The sequence below is a fragment of the Heliangelus exortis genome, chromosome 14 (genome assembly GCF_036169615.1).
Source record: "Heliangelus exortis chromosome 14, bHelExo1.hap1, whole genome shotgun sequence".
NCBI classification, from domain to species: domain Eukaryota; kingdom Metazoa; phylum Chordata; class Aves; order Apodiformes; family Trochilidae; genus Heliangelus; species Heliangelus exortis.
In genome coordinates, this window is record NC_092435.1 from 12,466,821 (window position 1) to 12,482,614 (window position 15,794).

General features: G+C 42.6%; 1 long non-coding RNA gene across 1 annotated transcript in view; it reads right to left on the reverse strand.

Moving 5' to 3' along the window:
- The window catches only part of LOC139802453 (uncharacterized), a 52,658-nt gene extending 50,903 nt beyond the window's left edge, over positions 1-1,755 (reverse strand). The window contains exon 1 of the long non-coding RNA XR_011728626.1: positions 1,623-1,755. This is a non-coding gene — a long non-coding RNA (uncharacterized lncRNA). The remainder of the gene's footprint in view (positions 1-1,622) is intronic.
- Positions 1,756-15,794: the final 14,039 nt, after the last annotated feature.

Below are 15,794 nucleotides of genomic sequence, written 5' to 3' on the forward strand. Positions count from 1 at the left end.
GATAAGTCCTCCCCCATTATGTTTCATTCTATGCTTCTAAAACAGCATGTGTGTCAGTCTCTGATGAGATACCAAAAGTGCAAAACTAAGCTACAGAAAGCTTTGCACAGAATTACATCTGAAATGCTCTAAGCAACAGCCCCCTGAAGACAAGGATAAAATTTTCCTGTTGGCATTTTATTTCTTTTGGCTTTGCAGGAACTGAACTGGACTACAAGCTTCACGAAGTAGCCAACATACTCGAATCTGGGATATCTAAAAATTATGCATTTTGAGGTATCTATAGCAAACTGGTATGAGACAAGGACATTGTTGTAATTCCGAGTGGCTGGAAACAACCTAGATCAAAGCACTGGTGTCAGCATGTAAATAATCACATACTCTGGCTTAGTCTGCAGCTTGTTATCTTCACTGGAGTGCTCTTATTGAATCACAGCTTCTGAGCATTGATACAATTCCTAATTCCTGTCCCAGCACACCAAACACAAATAATATTTTGTGGGCATGGTCTCTACTCAAGTTGTGGTCAGGAATAAACAAAAGGAATGGGAAAAAGGAAACAAAGTGTATCTTCAGTAGCCAGAAGTTTCAAATTCTGAAGTCACAACAAGAATGTTTATACACATACTGCATTTCAAACCAGTGCTTACACCAGAAGCAAGTGAAGCTGACTCCAGTATACATGAGAAGTTTGCAGGTTTCTCAGTCTCTAAAAAGAGGTTACTCTGGGGAAAGCTAAGGAAGCAAAGAGGCCACACTTTAACTGCACTGTGTACAGTGTAAATCATTCCAATATAAAATGTTCATTCAGGGATGAAAAAAGAGAGCTGGGGCATAATACAGGAACACTGAAGATGCTATTGTTTTAAAAGGTTTTAGGAGCTAAGAAGTTAAAATTCTACTCTAAAGTGATGCCTGGCAATCCTAGGGTCCAACAACCCCAGGTACCCTACAAGAGCAGCAAAGATTCTGGCTACTGCAAAATGGCAAAAAAAATAAAAAATAAAAACCAAAGCAGTGTCCAAGGAAGTGAGGCAGCACTTGTTCCAAAGAGCAAGAAGACTCTGTCAATTGATGTCTGTGCACAAAAATAGCTCTTAGCACAAGATCAACGGGACCCCAGGCCAATCAATAATTTCAGGATGGCAGTATGCAAGGGCACGTTGTGCTGGAGAGAAGAGTTGATCAATGCTTTGTTATATTCTGGCACTCAATATTGGATGCTGCAGGATGCTCCTCACTGCCCGCACTGGAGTGTGGTGCTTTTTGCCACAACACAAATCTCCCAGTAAAAAGTCAAGATGAAACAAGGACCTATGGGTCTGTCAATGACTTTTGTCTCTGATGCCTTCTCCAAACCCTGCTGTGCAGTTTCAGCTGTGCTAACAGTTGCTTTGTGGCAAATCAACTCCCTTAAAATCAACTCTCCCTCAAAATGCCCCATGACAAGTCCTGCTCCTACACCTGGATCCCACTACCCCAGTTATCTTGCCTTTTTCCTCCTCGGCCTGTCTGTAGGAAACAGGTACAACACAGCGTTCATACAGAGTAAGTAACAAGTCGTTCAGGTCGGAAGGGAGCACAGTTTCCTTCTTGCTCTTTGTCCCCTTTGTCACCGATACCTGACAGTGTCAGCTGCTTCCCGGGGTGCTGCAAGGAAACGGCAGAAAAGGGGTTTTTTGCAGACGAATAAAGCTCCAAAACCAAGCCCCAAAAGCGGGGGGGCAGCACCAGCAGCACCGGTACCGGTACCGGTACCGGCCGCAGTCCCACAACCAACTGAGGGGGCTGCGCGCGGAGCTCCGTGCTGCTCGCGGCCGGAGGGCGCCACCCCGCGGCGCGAGGCGGGAGAGCGGCAGCCCCGACCCAACCCGGTCCGGTCCGGCCCAGGCAGGAGAGGAGAGGAGAGCCCGGGCTCTGTGCGCTTCCCACGGCTGGCGAGGCGCCTCGTCAAAAAGCAAGGGCGGGAGCCTGGGTGTCCCTCGCCTCTGTCACTCACCGAGGACAGAGCTGGGTTAATTCAGGGGGAAATAAACCCAAAACGCAGCTCCCATCACCCACCTCAGCCCCGGTTCTCACAGCTCCCTGACACCACTAATCCCGCACCCATGGCCCTGTCCGTCCCTCCCCGCAGTGTCTCTTCGTTTCCCTCCCACTCGTGGTTTCTCCGAGCACTGCTCATGGGAGGAAAAGGTGCCCGCCTGGAACTGGTAACAATCAGAACTTCAACTGCTCCATGATACAAAAAAAAAAGTGGATGCTGATTTATCAGAACCGTTCTCTGCCAGGTCAACAAATGACCCAACACAACAAGCACCTATCCAGGTGAACAATATTTAACAATATTTCTTTCTTCCCTTCCCCTTCTCCCATTACAGGAGACCTGGAGAGAGCTCTGCAGGTTTCTGACTGTTTGACAGCTGTAGGGAGCTCATCCGGGAGCATTACCTGGGAAGCACGAGTTTGCAAGACAGTTCCTGACCTTGTGCAACCCTAAGCTTTACCCTGCAACAAGTTTTATTCATGCTGTTAAATGCCATCAGCTGAATCCAGCTGATCTCTCCCTTTGCTGGTGAACAAAACCAGCCCCATATTGAACATTTTCACTAAACGCAATGGAATTTTTAAGCTCAACTCCCCTTTCTATACAGTTTCACTGTCTCTGAAACAGTGTGGGTCTCAAAAAGCCACTGGCAGCTGATAATACATCAGAGAACTGCTGTGTCCCTAGTAAACTTCTTCAGGCTTCCCTGGATCAACAATCTTGCCCCAGACAAACTCATTCACATTCTTCAGACCAGGAGAACTACTGCAAACCCAGGAGAATCCCAGTGAAACAAAATGAGTCAGAGCAGGACAAAGGCCAAGAGCAGCTTTGGGCAACTGTGGGCAGCTGCCCAACCAAGAGGGAAAGGGGCTATGGAGCCAGGGAATGGGAGAAATTTCTGAGAAATGAGAGAAACCCTGCTTGAGGCACCTCTCAGAAGGTGCAAGGCATCCAAATTCACTCCACAGAACAGTGCTCATCCATTGTCAGACCCAGGAGGCAAAGAAGCTTTCCAAGGGTGGGGCTGTGCTCATTCTGCACAGATGGAGGCAGTGGTACTACCCACAACATACATGGCTAATTATGACAAGGGGAGAGAAGAGAAAGGAAGCTGTAATGCAGGCTGTGTCTGAATTGGGTTAGTTCAAAGCCTGTAATTATGTTAAGGAAAAGCCACACTGAAAATTCAACAGCATCCCTAAAATAAAATGCAAGAGCTGCTGCAGTCTAACTCCAATTGCTAAACTTCAAAGCCAGGGGATTTCCATCTTGTTTTAAGTGCAAAGTTCAATAGGGTCAATCCAGCCACTTCCATAAACCAAGCAGCGGCTGAACCCATCTCAGAGTGATGTATAAAGCTGGCTTCTAATGGATCATTGTCCAGAGATGGGCTGTCTCCAATCCTTGAACCCACAGTAAATGCTTAATGCTGCATTGGAGGCCACAACCAAGGAAGTTCAGACAGTAAATCAAAAGGAGAAAGTTTAAAGACATCTTCTATTTTTATCATCCAGAAGTTCAGCAAAATTTCTCAAGTGACATTTAAAAGTAAGATCTTCTTATTCCCATTTGGGGCTGCAGAAAAGTGCACAAGAATTCCCTGGGCACAGGGCCACGTGTCAGCACCTTGTTCAGGAAATTCCTGGCTCCCCTTAGGGTCTGTATGACCAGCCTTACCCTTGGCTCTGTGTACACCTCTCAGGGAGGAAACCCACTGGTGAGACACATCCCATTTTCAGGGGCTTTTCACTGGAGGAGTGAGCTCTCTTTCTCCTGCACTATATATCACAGGCAGAGCTGGCCTGTCAGGAAGCATTTTGACTTTGGAGTTGTTGGGTTTCTGCCATAGATATCTCAGTGGTCACTCAGTTGGTAAAGGACTGCAGACCACTGGCTGCAAATCTCTGTAATGGGTCAGACCCAAGTCACAATGAGGCAGCTGGCTTGTCACCAGCTCCACTCCACTCACCTGGGCTCCAAGAAGGGCATGTGCAGGGTGGGTTTCAGACAGAAGCAAGTAATTGCTCTCTAGACAGTCACTGTGACATTTAGGCATGCAGAGGTTGTTCCATCCCTCCACCTCCTGGACCTCCCTTGCTCCCAGGCACAGCTCAGTGTCAGTGGGACTGGGCAGCTGAGCACTGACTGCTGCTGCCATCTCACAGTCCTCTGTCAGCATCAGCACAATCAGGAATTACTATTCATGTGCTGGCTTCCTTCCCTCCCAAACAACATTCTAATTCAGTGGAGTGGGGATGTATTTGATGGGAGGTTTATTTGGATTCTCCCTTAAAATGCTTTTCTCTTCAGGAATTCACTCACCTTACCAGTCTTGCAGAATGAAATAGCCTCTGTAACTGTTGGGCCCATCTTATCACTTGGCTCAAATAAAGAAAGTAGGCTTTGAGAGCTTAAGCCCTTAATCATGCTGAACCTAAATGGCTTTTCAGGAAAATTCATTTTCTTGTCTATTTTGACAGAAAGTCTTCACAGAACTGAAGTGACACATCTGTGTGATGGATGCTGCCACAACACTCAGTCTTTTCACACTGAAGATTAATTGCTGCTAGAAATCAGTAAATGTCATTTACCTAGGAACACGGATCCCAGTTTCAACAGAATAAACAGACCTTTTCTGCATCTACTAACTGCTGAACCATTTCCTGAGCACAACAGACTCCATCAGTGCCACAGAAAGGTCACTGTACAAATAGAATCTCAGAGCAGCAGTGGTTACTAGCAGTATTCAGCTTTACCCATGGAGGTAAAATTACATCTTGTAGAAACAGTCCCTTTAATTCCCTCACACTGGGGAAAAGTTTTAATTCAGAAGAATGGTGCAATGTTTATCAAACCACCACAGTACTGAAATTAACAGGGTTGCCCCTACATGCAGCAGTTTTGCAGAATCAAAACCACAATCAGTGTCTTATTTGGAGAGTTGTGGAAGGGGCAGATTATTTTCCTTAGAGTCTGCCCCTGTTGTTAACCACCCCTCATGTCTCAGCACTGCTTCTGCATTCATCAGCAAGGCCAGTTAAAAATCTCCTGAACTGCCATTTGACCAAGTGCTTATCTGCACAACCCATACCATCAGTTAGGGAAAAACAATTTCCCCTGGCTACTAGAGACAGCCTAATTACCTAATCTGACAGGTTATTAATGATTCGAGTCAACAAAAAGTATAACGAATGCTGATAAGCACAAGCTGCCTGGACATTTGGCACATACAACCCAGCCAGAAATCACTGCTGTGAAAAGCTGCCACTGGCCACGGGACTAAATTGTCTGATCTCTCAGGGTTTCATTTAACAGGTCTATCAATGTGATAAAGAGACAAACTAGCAAATTCAGTCCATTAATGAAGACCGTGAAACAGCCTAACAGGATAACAGATAGTTATGTTGCAGGTTAATGTAAAAATAAATCTCTGCTTCGTTTCTATAATTACAGCACCCTTCCCTTTTACAGTGCTGCTCGAGGACAAAAATCATGTTCTTGTCCATAGGAAGGAGAGCAGTACACATAAAGGCTTATGAGGAAATGGGAAGCAAGAGTCAAGCCGGGGCTATTTTTCAAAGCACTGTCAGCCCTCCCATAACTCACCACAAGTGCTGCACTATTTCACGAGTCTGTTTTAAAGACCCAATTACTAGACTCACATGATCCCATCAGAACCTCAGGTTTTCATTTTAAAGAGGAAAAAGATACACATCCCTTGGCAGTTTATCAAGAGCAGTGCACATGTGTATCCTGAATAGCTCCAAGCCAGAAAGCACACACAAAAAGGAACTCCTGCTATCTGTTATTTGTCATCCCAGGGTTTTCAGGACCACTCCTGTAACCATTTGGCACCTTTCTCCTCAGGTATAAATGCCTGGGGCTAGCAGCATTGAGACCATTTAAAGATAAAGAAACAGATTTGCTCCATAGGCTTCAACTTCCACTTAGCACATTCCAACACTGAACTTTTCTGGAACAACTGCACCACAATGGCAAACAGTAACTCCCACCCCAGCACCCCAGGGACAGATTTTTCACAGAAAACTATTTATTTAATCTGACTTTTTTATTACTATTATCATTAAGTAGAACATTTCTCATTGTGTTTTGTTGCTCCAATTTCCTGTTAAATCTTTCACCCACCTCTTCTGCATGGAGTCCACCTCTCAACAGAAGCATCCATCCTCTATTGCTCATGCAATGAAAGAGCCTCAGGGGGCTACTTGAGCAATCAATACTACAGTAGATCTTATGTATGTTTTCAGACATGTCCCATCATTAAGCAAAACTATATCACTGAATTATTTTTTTTTAATATCTCTGCAGTTCTCCATCATCACGATAGCAACACCCTGGAAAAATATGAGGAGACAACTACCCACTTAACTGCACCCTGGATAACATGTTTGACTGAAATGTAACATGAAGATATTTAAGTTGAGGATGTTCCACATTTACAGCAGCTTGTACTCCCTGAACACCACCTGAACATAGACCACTCCCTGGTGGCTCACTTGATGCTTGCATTGCTTAGAGCACTTTAGACCTAAAGCCCAGCTTCTAATCCAGATAAAGCAACTATTGATTTCCTCAGAATTTTTTTTCTATGAAAACAGTAAAACTACAGATACCTACATGCTCATTCTGCAGCAAACTCACATTCTTGAAGACACAACAAAAGGAAAAGCAAAGGAGTTTTCACTGGATCTGCCAAGAGAACCACATCAAAATCAGAGCATTTAATTAATGTTAAAATCTTTTCACAACCTCCTCAAAATCATGATACATCCAACACCAGTGCTTCCTATTTTCCATAAGACTATTGGTGACATTGGAGGTTGCAGGCAGTAAATGGATATCACTATGGCCAAAGAGAGGGCAGGTCATGATATAACCTGCATAAGGTTGTTAGCCTGGGACACCACTGTTTAGGCAAGGGCAGAATGTTGTTTCTCTGTTCTAACATCAGGCAAAGCAAGAAGTCTTCCTCAAAATACTCCACAGGGAGTTCAGATCTCAGAAGGGTCAAGGAAAAGAGTCTGTTGTTGCCAAGAAGGTCCATCTGGCCAAAACATTTCCCTAGCAGGCAGCTGTTCTGCTCAAAACACCTTTTCACTCCCAGGACCACATATTTGAACACTGCCAAGGAGCCAGCTGACATTAAGGCAACTCATAGAAGGTCTTCCCCTACCAAATATGGCTGCAGACTTTTTTTTTTTTAATTGGTTGAAAAATTTAGGCTGTGATGCCATCCTTGCTGAACACTTAAACTATTATTGAGCTAAAATGGCAGTGATTTGATTGTATGAGGTTCTGTATAAATGAGCTAGACCTGTCTCTCTCATTGTAGCTGGTAACTTGTCAGTCATCAGCTGTAACAACTACATAAGTGCTCACCTGTCCAATGTTCTTCACTTGCCTCTCAGTACCTTCAAGATTAGGCTTTGTACAAGTTCATTACTGCTGAGTTTCTGGGGGTCCTGGAGGCTCTGGGCACCCCCATGTGTATCAATGAATGCCATAACATCTGCAGCCCCCTGCAAAGATGAGAAGTTTACTGTGCACTGCCAGTGAAGTCTCCTTCACACCAGGTCCCTGGCCCCACAGATGACACTGCTCCACTAGAAAGACAAAAAAAAAACCCCAAGTAAAATCTTCTATAAATTCATTCAAAATTCCTGAAAAATATTCACAAAAACTGTATTATGAATTCCAAAAAACCACAGCACCTTTGCTGCAGGTATACAGCCACCTGCAGTAATCTGGGGTCTTACACTTTATTGCTATTCCTTTTCTCATTTATAATACATATGATTTCCACCTATGGGATAAGGATTTTTGAGCTTCTGTTTAAATGTTCTGTATACTCTGGAGCCACAAAAGCTAACAGGGCACAAAATCAATGTACTTTCTACTACTGGATTACAAACCTACAGAGGACTCAGAAACTTAGAGAGGAAAATATTCACTAAGAGACATAAAGATCTGCAGAAGGTGGCATAAAAACGTGAACTACTATTGGGCAAATAGCCCTAAACTGTTCTGTAATGAGCATATATAAAACTCAATCAAGGAGCATATATTTACCTGTATTGGACCATTCTGCATTTCCTGGCTGTTTGACAGTACAGCATTTAGCTTTATTTTTAAAAAGCTATTTGCCTCAAGGCTGCGTTCTAATCTCGGAAAACCTTTTACTTTCATGCCACTTAGGGTAATGTTAAAACTCTCGTTTAATTCTGTCACAAGATGCCAAAGAAACGGCGACGCAACTTCCGTCACTGGTAGCTTTTCCCCAAACTTTTTTTCACATCTCTACATCTACCACAAGAGGGAGCACAGAGCTCACTTTCCTTAAATTCTCCATCCAGATGAGGCTCGATATTGTCCTTTACCTATGGCTAAACTCGGGTTAGAGGTTCAGAATGCTTTTATAGAGCACACAGGTCCTCAGGCGATGGAAGGGCCATTGCTTGTGCTTTGCTTCACGTCCACACCCTGCAGAGTTCTCTCCAAAACCAGCAGATGCTGCAGAGCTGACCTGAGGAACAGACACAGAGGTTGGCAAAATCAAGACAATCCTGATGGAAGGAAACCTTCAGCTTCATCACAGCAGTGTGAATAGACTGTTTTCAACAAACTGATAAGGATTTCCAACCATATCAGATATATGTATGGGGGCAGGGGATAGATGACGAACACTACACCCTTCTAACTGCAAGGACTGCTTTTAATTGCAGTGTACTGTGATTTCTCACTAAACCATTATCAGAAAATAGCTCCCTAAAAAAAAAAAATCCCCCTAAACCTCTTCTTCTGAAGCATACATGACCACCAAGAGGGAACAAGCTCTTTCTATTGGAAGGTCCCCCTGGTCATTCCTTCCTTTCCTCTCTTCCCCCACCACTACCAACCTCCCCTCAATCATCAAATTTTTTTTTAAAACTCTACTCTTACAAAACTGAATAGCTATAATTAATCTTAAATCCAGGCAGCTAAAATCCCATTCCACCAGAGTAATCAAGCAGGTGCTTAAACCCCTTGTCTTCCATCCTATAGCAGTTTTAACTACACCAGTGTTACCACTGGTGTCAAACAGCAAGTTAAATACTGTTGTTACACATTGCTGGATAAATATGGACTAAATCCAGGTGCAGATTTTCTAGGAGGAGGGGAACCAAACAGAATCCTCTGCCTCACATTTCGCTTCCTCTGGGATAAGGTTGGTTGGCTGTAGTTACTCAGTTCTGTTCAGGTCCAGGCTGCATTTGTGCCTTCAGTCACAATGTTTCCAACATGCAGATGAGGGGTTTGCTCAGCTCAGATCTTCATTTTTTCCCCTTTGATAATTCAGTCCATTGTAAGTCTAAAAAGCTAATTGCAGAGTAATTTTATACAGCCTTTGCTGTTCAGTACTGGCTCATAAGATAAAGCAGCCAAGCAACTAATAAATGCCAGCATCATCTCTTCCACACTTTGAGTCTGTGGAACCAAGTCACCAGCTCTTCACAATTTAAATAACACAGAGGTGCCCTTTTGTTTCTAAGATCCCTGTGGGGTCCTGAGAAGTTGTCTGGGCTTGCAGATCACAGCTACTCTGATATTGCCAGCACCTGCCCCAAACACCATCAGTGGCAGATTCCAGGGGTTTGCTGTGCCCAAAGGGGCTCCAGTTCAGAGTGACCCATTTCCAGTTAAATGCAAACCAGGCCTGACTCCCCTCACACTGATTCCTACAGTTACACCTACTATAAAGTTTTTAATGTATTAAAAGGGGTACATTAAAGTTATTGTAGTCTGATAGTTCAGTCAATAAAGCTGAATATGGCCAATGACTTAGCAGACACAGAACAGCCCCACCACCCTCCCTACACTATTCCATCTCTCCATGCCTCAGTGGCCCATGTAGAGTGATGGTAGCAGCAAAAAGTGTTATAAAGAAATAGAATGAAGCAGCAATCACTTATTCCAGTTGTGGAAGTAAGACAGAGATAATAGATTGTAGTAGAGCCTTCCTTGCACATTACTAGGCAGTTCACACTCTTCAAAGTTTTGTGTCTTCATTCCCTATCCATTGACACTGAAGTGAGTTGGTCACTCACTTTGTAATACCTGGTTATCTGTATAAAGGAACTCCAGAGGACCCCAGAAAATACTGAAGAACATATCTGGTAAAGACTCATTTCTAAAGCAGTCTTGATAATTAACTCATATACACACACACACACACGAAAAAAAAAGAAAAACCACAGAGATTTGTCAGTGCTCATTTTGATGCAAATCCAAGCTTATATTTAAGGGTTAAAAAGGTAAAATGCTAAGAGTATATTTCACAGGTACTACACATTTTACAATCATAAATGGATAAACATCAATTATGAAATCTTTTTACCACACTCAGCTTTCCTAGAGGTAATTTATTCGCAAAATACAATACTTAGCAAAGACAGTATGGCTATTCCAATCTTACATATGAATAAATGAGGCACAAAGATGTGGTGAATTGTCCTTGCAGGCCAGCAGAAGAAGCAGGAACATGGTCTTCTGAGTCTAGTCCAACATTCTGCCCAGTTAGCCCCTATACAAAGTAATTTGGAAAAAAAACAGTAATTTTCAGTCTAGGAATGTGATACCATAATAGAGGACTAATAGCCCTCAGGAAGTATCAAAAAGGAACCTTTAAACAGATGCAGACTGGCTTGTTAATCTATTATCTTGCACTTTGTCTTAAGAATGCCAAGAAAAAATAAACATTGACTTGTTTTTACTTACCCTTGCACTTGTGAGCCCCTAGGCTCTACTGAGTTTTTAAGTTTTTCACCATAAATGCAAAGTCTAGAAACTTAGAAGTTAAAACACTCTTTACCTTCCAGAAGAGATGAGAGCCTGGTATAATCGTGACCCCAATTATAGGAGGGGAGGCTTTAGCAGACCCAAAAAATATCAGAATATAACAGCACTGCCAGAGGTACCCAAGCAGCAAAGAGCTCCTTACTTTTACCTGGAGGTTTTAAGAAATGATGCATTACAGCAGCTGCTGAAAGAACACTTACTGCTGTACATTTACCTCCCTCAAGGTCTCTCTCACAATACTTCATCATATCATTTCAACAGGTTCTCTTACAACCTCTTACATGCCTGCCCTTCATGAACAATCTCCTTCAAGAACCAAATGCACAAAGTAAAGACTGAGGCTCTCACTTTATTTGCCTGCATAAAACAAAAGGCCTGCAGGGGGAGAAAAAGAACAGATCTGAAATGAACACTGAAGATTTGGGTGGGGACACAACAGGATGGCTTCAGGCTGGGAGGTGAGAATGCACACAGTGACAGCAGTGTCTGCCACCTCAACGTGGTGGCTTCTCCAGAGTTAGCCAGCAACAGCCCAATTCTTACCTCGTTTGTTTGCCAACTAACATTTTATTGTGCTGCTGAATATGGAGCACAGAAAGGGAAGCTGATTTGCCATGTACTGCACAGACATTTTTTTCAGTCAGGTATGCCTCATCAGCAAAAAGCACTTACATTATTTCCAGAAGTTATTAACTGAAATGGGAAACCTGCATACTGTGATTCCATTACAAAAGAGTTACTGCCCTCAAGTGCTGCTGGTATTATAAGTATGAATCAGTTTGAAAGACCCTAAGAGTGCCAACTAAGGCTCTGTCCCACACCATTCTGCCTTGCAGTTCCCTGGTATTTACAGGATTGCCACACATAACCTAGACTTAAACCTATAAAAAGAAAGAGGGGTTGTTCTTCAAGTTCAGCCAGATCTTCAGACAGCTGTGTGAAACAGAAACACAGTGAGACACCAATTGTATTAATAAGAACATGAAACCAACTGGAGAGGTAAACTGGCAATCAAGATATTCAGCACCTTTCAGCATCTGGTTCCCACAATATCACCCAAAATTGACTCAGAGTCTCATCAGAATCACTTCCACTCTCTCAAAGTTCTGCACTTCAGTCTCCAGTAAACAGTCAGCTACTTTCTTCAAGCCAATAAAGATCCATGCTGAGCTGTCAAACTCCTTGAACTTTCTTCAATAAATTTTTCCTGTTAACCACATCACACATTTTATCTCAGAATTTTCTTCCAACGTAAATACAGACAGGCTTTGTTTTCTAAACCTAAATATTAAACTTCAGTAAAATGCAATTAAGTATTTAAAGCACTATAAAGAATGCTGATGCACATAACTAATATGCTCTTAAAAAAAACAAGCAAGAAACATTGGAAGCACAGCAAACAGCAGTCCTCCTCAATGCCACTGCAACTCTGCTGTCATTCACAAATACACACATATGCTGCCTTTCATCCTTCAAACACTTCTTGGGCAAGGTGAGCTTTATGATTCATCTGTCACCTCTTACTTTGCATGAGAGACAAAGAAAACCAACAGTAGCAACGAGGCTGGTTAAGTATGACATTACAAAAATGTCACTTAAATCACACTCTTCTAGGAAATTTTTCAATTGCATTAGGAAACAATTGCAGATTGTTCAGCCCATGACAAGATACCTCCAAAACACTGTGTCAAAAGTCCAGTCAGCTGTGTAAGCATGACTTGCCTGAGGACATCCAAAAAACTCAGATGTATGATGAGTTGACCCTGGCTGGATGCCAGGTGCCCATCGTGCTGCTCTGTCACTCCACTGGTCCACAGATCCTGCCAGGACTCTGGTGCAGCATGGGCTTTCCATGGGATCACAACCTCCTTTGAGCATCCACCTGCTCCTGCATGGGGTTCTCCATGGGCTAGGGGGAACTGGATCCAAGACCTGGAGCATCTCCTCCCACTCTTTCTCCACTGATCTCAGTGTCTACAGAGTTGTTTCTCTCACATCCTCTCAACTCCTCTCTCCAAGCTGTCCCACTGCTGGTTTTTGTTTTGGTTTTCCTTTTTACACATATGTTATCCCAGAGACACTACCACACTCAGTGGCCAGCAGTGGATCCATCCTGGAACCAGCTGGTAATGCCTCAATTGTATGTGGGGGAAGCTTCTGGCATGTTCTCACAGGAGATCCCCATTCCCAAAACTGGCCATGCAAACCCAGTACAAGATAAAAGGAAGACTATCTTGTATCCTAGAAATCCTGTGAAAAATTCCAGGTAATATTATTCTCAGTCTGTCAACTAATAGAACAAAGGATCTTGGAGTGATACACAAAAGCATAAAATAGGACTGATCTTCTCATCCAGCCATTTCTTGATTTAAAAGTCCTATTTTTATCTCAGTTTCAAAGGAGGAAACACTGGTAAAACAACTGTAAAAAGAAAAAGTTTCCTAATAAACAGATCTGGGAGGGAAATGTAGGAAAATACTTTCTACAAATACCAGTCTGCATCAGATGGCTGTTGCTGAATACTAGAAAGGAGATTATTGTGCTTTACCTGCTTTTGGGGTTGTCCGTGGACTTGGTTTGTTTCAAACACAAAAGTAATAAAACTTAGTCACTTTTGGGTCTGGGAGATCTTCTTGGAGCTTCTGGGCCTGCTCTCCAAGATTCAGCGGCTTCTCTTTGTGCCAAGACACGTGTGCACCTATAACCTGGGAAGGAAACACATCTGAGGGTATTCCACAACCAACAGTTCCTGAATAAGGTTCTGAAAAAGCTTCTTGTGGCCAGAGGAAATTAGATGGCTTGAATCCCATTGCCTGGAATTGAAAGAAACTGTATTACAGACATTTGGTCCATGGTATGCACAGAACCACTGTTCTTTCTACCACAAGTCCCTAAGCCTTTGAACACAGGTAAGGACTTCCATAAATGAAGCCAAAATCTACTAATAATACAATTGCAAGAAGAGAAAACATCAGCAGTGCCCTAAGATGTTGAACTATCAGGGAGTTTGTGGATGCACATAAGGAAAAGCAGGCAGGAGGGAAAAGAGGCCCATCTGGTTAAGGAGCACAGCATAGACAACCACACACACATATACTATGGCCTTCTTCAAAAAAAGAGCACTGAGCATAAGTATTTATTATTAGTTAATAAATTTTAGTCATTTAACCTAGACTTGTGCAGACTTGTGCAGAACTGGCCTATGACCTCTGCACTATACTATTCTCAATCCACTTACTATGATACACAAAAATTTTTCCCACTATTCCCTATAACTGAATTGCATCCCTCCACTAATGCAGGTCACTGAGCATACCCTGAAAACCACATAACTTAAAAATGCTAAGTTTATTTTAGTTTTTTATAATTCCCAAATGCTCATTTCTTACAGTAAAAGCTAACACTTTTGAAGCACAAAAAACACCTACTTTTGCCAGTGATTCAGAGCAGTTTGGAATAATCAGCTCTAAAGCAAACAGAGAAACTGGGATCCAGATTCAAAATATTTTGCACCTTGGAAAAGCCCTAGGGATGTGATTCAAACAGAAGATTTTTCAGCCACTCTGTGGACCAGATCATCTTACAGTCACTCACAAAAGGCAAAGGCAATACCTGTACAATATTTCACTGCTTACACCATACAAATCCTGGTTACCTATTACTATAAGTAAATTTATGGTAGTCTCTTAAAACCATAGGAAAGACCCACCTGACTGTATGTGAAACGTGGAGAAAGTATTTTATTTTGTTCAATCTGTTTGGAAAAAAAATCCCACATATTTAACATAAGCTCTTCTCTGACAGTGTTGGGTTCCATCAGAAAAAGACACACACCACCCAGGGAATTGATGCAGCAGGAAGCCTTTGTCCAGGCAAACTTGTGGCAGATGGAGAGAACTAAAGGTTTTTGCCCTCCATTCTGAGTTTAAGGGGTACACATACCCAGCCCCTCACAAAAGGACTTCACATTTTCCACATACACCCTGAAAAGGGAAGATTACTTCTAAACCCCACTCCTCTAAAAAAACTAGAGATGTGTGGGGATGCAGGAGTTCAGTTACATGACTTCTCTTCCCCTTCCTTTGCTCTTATTCCTTACCTTTGCACCTACCCTATATTAAATGGCTCTGGGACTTCAGTACTCCTTTGATGAGATGCTTCTACAAACATCAGTAGGACTTCACAAAACCAAAGGGAGAAAAAGGAGTCTGATGTTAGAAGCTGAGGGTCAAGATCTGGACAGGAAAAGAATGTGGGAAAAGTAAATAAAACAACATAAAAAATTACTTTATGTGAATTTTACCCTTAAATATAGCCGTATCTCATAAAGGCAACCTACTTTTTCAAGAGTTAGCATCAGTAAGTGCTTTCCCAAAGCTTCTCATGGACTGTGCTGCAGGAATGGGTTCACAGAGGTATTGCCTCAGGCCAAATATAATTTCTGTAGCAAAAGAAGTAAAGTTGAGGGCTGACTCAATGAAGAGCCTTGTGGCACAGCAAGAAGGTCTATCAATAACCAAAGACAGAGGCACTGAAGTACTCAGTCACCCCTGCGAGGTAAGAGGGAAGGACAAAAGAAAAAAATCCTTTGTTTGTGAACTACATGCCAGAAGGAAACAAAAGATGATTCAATCAGACTTTTGGTATGACAGGTCACAGATTCAGGAAGCATCTCCTCAATGACAGCCTTTATACCTCCAGCTAAAATGGAAACCATGCAGCCTTGATGTAAAGACAGAGACTCAGACCTTCCCTAGTTATGTTATCTCAAAGGTTATAAAGACACATATTTTTACATCTGTATCTCATTTCTAATCTAAAGTTCTCTGACTTCAGCTTTTAAACACTTCGGTGATTTTATTTTTTTAAAGCATTTTCATGCTGAATGCTC